This window comes from Aplysia californica, unplaced genomic scaffold, assembly GCF_000002075.1.
Source record: "Aplysia californica isolate F4 #8 unplaced genomic scaffold, AplCal3.0 scaffold00712, whole genome shotgun sequence".
NCBI lineage: Eukaryota > Metazoa > Mollusca > Gastropoda > Aplysiida > Aplysiidae > Aplysia > Aplysia californica.
The window spans coordinates 331,231-333,710 of NW_004797982.1; the positions used below are offsets into that span (position 1 = coordinate 331,231).

The following is a 2,480-nucleotide window of genomic DNA, read 5'->3' on the forward strand; positions in this document are numbered from 1 at the left end:
GGGGGGGGGGGCGTAATAATTATTAACGGACTGTAAGTATTGCTATTGGTACTTTGATCAGCATTACGTTTTCTCTTACTCAATCATTTCTCCCCCCCCCCCCCCCCCCAAAAAAACCCCCCAGCACTTCCTGTAATCCCCTTTTAAATAAAACTAAATTTGAACGTCCTTAGCGAATGACGTCACGGCGACCCAATAAATGTTACCTAACAGAGAGTGGACACCTCAGATATGTGTTATCGGTCAAGTATGTTCTGAACGGGTGACTTAAATTAACACCCCCCCCCCTCCCCCAGCACCCATTCCTTCCTTATCATAACGATCCCAGTTACTCTCAACCAATAATTAATTTTTGTTCGCAGATTCGGTTAATGAACTCTACAGACTTTTCACAGCCTTCCAAGTCGGTTGTATTTCTTCTTTGAACGCCTTACTTCTTTTATGATATGGGGTTTATCCGACAAAAATTGTCCGAAGAAAAAAGCGCTGTTGTCCATTATGATGAGTTTGTTTGTTTGTTTTGTAAAGTGTTTTACGGTGCTCGCAACTACATAAGGTCATATGAGACACATCTAATATTTTCAGTTGGTAGGAAATTTTGAATTTTTGCCCGGGTGGCGGCCGAAGCCTACTCTTATCGATTTTAGACCACCAAGGGATCTTTAACGTGCGCAACTTGCACACGGGTCCTCCGAGTTTTTCGCCCTTGTCCGAGAAGGCTAGGTGTAGATCTTTCCTACCAGAAGATCAGGGGTGTGGCAGAAAGACAGCAGTAAGGAGGGGCCAAGGAGTAGCAGTAGAAAGGCTGCAGAAAGAGTCAGGAGCCCAGAGGAGGGGGCAAAGGAGGTGAGGGGGTGGGGGCAGAAAGTGGAAATGAAAGCAGACAACAGAACATTGCTAGAGAGCAGGAAAGGAGGTGAGAGGAGACAATTTTAGAAAAGAACATTTTTTTGGTTGCTACCCGGATTCGAACCCGGGACCTTTGAATGAGAGGCCAACAACTTAACTTCTAGGCCACGAGAGCCCCCCTATGATGAGTCAAAGGGTTCCAAGGCACAAAGGAAACTACGGAATGTATGTGTTTTCATTCTTTCAGTGGAAACTTTAGGTAGTTTATAGAATAGACTGTTTTCAATACGGGCTATTCAATTCATTGTTCAGGTGGGCAGGAATCAGGGGCGAAGGCTGACTTGTTTGATAGGGTAATCAAAGTGAAACGGGACCACATATGGCCTGTAGATATCACACAAGAATCTTACTCGAGGCGGCGACTCTGAGTTGTGAATGAAAACAAATCCGGAATTCATATTGTATGTTCAACCGCCAAAATAATCGGGAAAGTATCTTATTAAATATCAATTCTAACTAAAATTAAATGTAACTTTAGATGTGAATACACAAACACAAAGCAAAGAAGCAGAGATGTCAGTACTAGATCTATATGTTATAAATCTACCAGTGAGTCTAACTCTTTGGTAGAACATGACAATTGTCATTTTTTAAATTTCACATTTGGCTGTTTTTGTCTAGCCTTTCGCGGCCAGGAGCTGGTGTCATAATCGAGGTCACGATCTGATTATAGGACGGTAAAAAGTCGAGGGGAAAAAAACAAGCACTTGCAGCAGTCAAGAGATTATTAGGAGTTAGTTCCCCTCACATTTGAGAGGTAGACTCGACCAGTGTTAGTTAGCTTACATTATCAGGGCTTCTGATTGCTTATAACTGTGGCCCCAAAGGTATATGTGGCAATGAAACAGTTTTGACAGCTATGCACATGTTCCCTTCAACTCTATTGGTAGGCTCTTCCAGCCTCACTTTAAGCTTACTTAATCAAAGCTTGCGACTGCTTATGGAGTGGCCCGAGAGGGGTGAGCAGGCTATTTCTGTGGCCGTGAAACCGTTTTTAATGTTAGGCATACTGTTCATTTTTTATTATGAACGTCATTTAATTTATGAGATTTACGTTTATGGGTGAATTTGACAGCGACAATGTTTCAAAATTAGGAAGGGAAGCAGTGATTATTTGATTATATAGACATTTCGCCACTGGCAGGAATAACATTATTTAGTAGTCCATGCAATATCTATTAGTGTTAGTGCAATCGTTATTTTAAGTGTGTGTGTACGTGTGTGTACGTGTGTGTACGTGTGTGTGTGTGTGTGTGTGTGTGTGTACGTGCGTGTGTGTGTGCGTGTGTGTGTGTGCGTGTGTGTGTGTGTGTGTGTTTGTGTGTGTGTGTGTGTGTGTGTGTGTGTGATCATGTGTGTATTGCATTCGCGTGTTTGCGAGAGTGTGTGTGTGTATGTGTGTGTGTGTGTGTGTGTGTGTGTGTGTGTGTGTGTGTGTGTGTGTGTGTGTGTGTGTGTGAAAGAAAGGGAGAGACAGACAGACAGGAGAAATACCAACAGCTCATCATCAAGTGCCAGGTCTTCAACAGACATCGGCGATCACTATTCGCTACTCATTTCTTTGCTCAGAT

At 42.9% G+C, this 2,480-nt stretch overlaps 1 protein-coding gene across 3 annotated transcripts in view; it reads right to left on the reverse strand.

Annotated features, from left to right (window-relative positions):
• LOC101863698 (apolipoprotein D) overlaps positions 1 to 2,480 on the reverse strand; it is a gene marked incomplete at its 3' end in the record, with an annotated part of 9,107 nt that overhangs the window by 2,113 nt on the left and 4,514 nt on the right.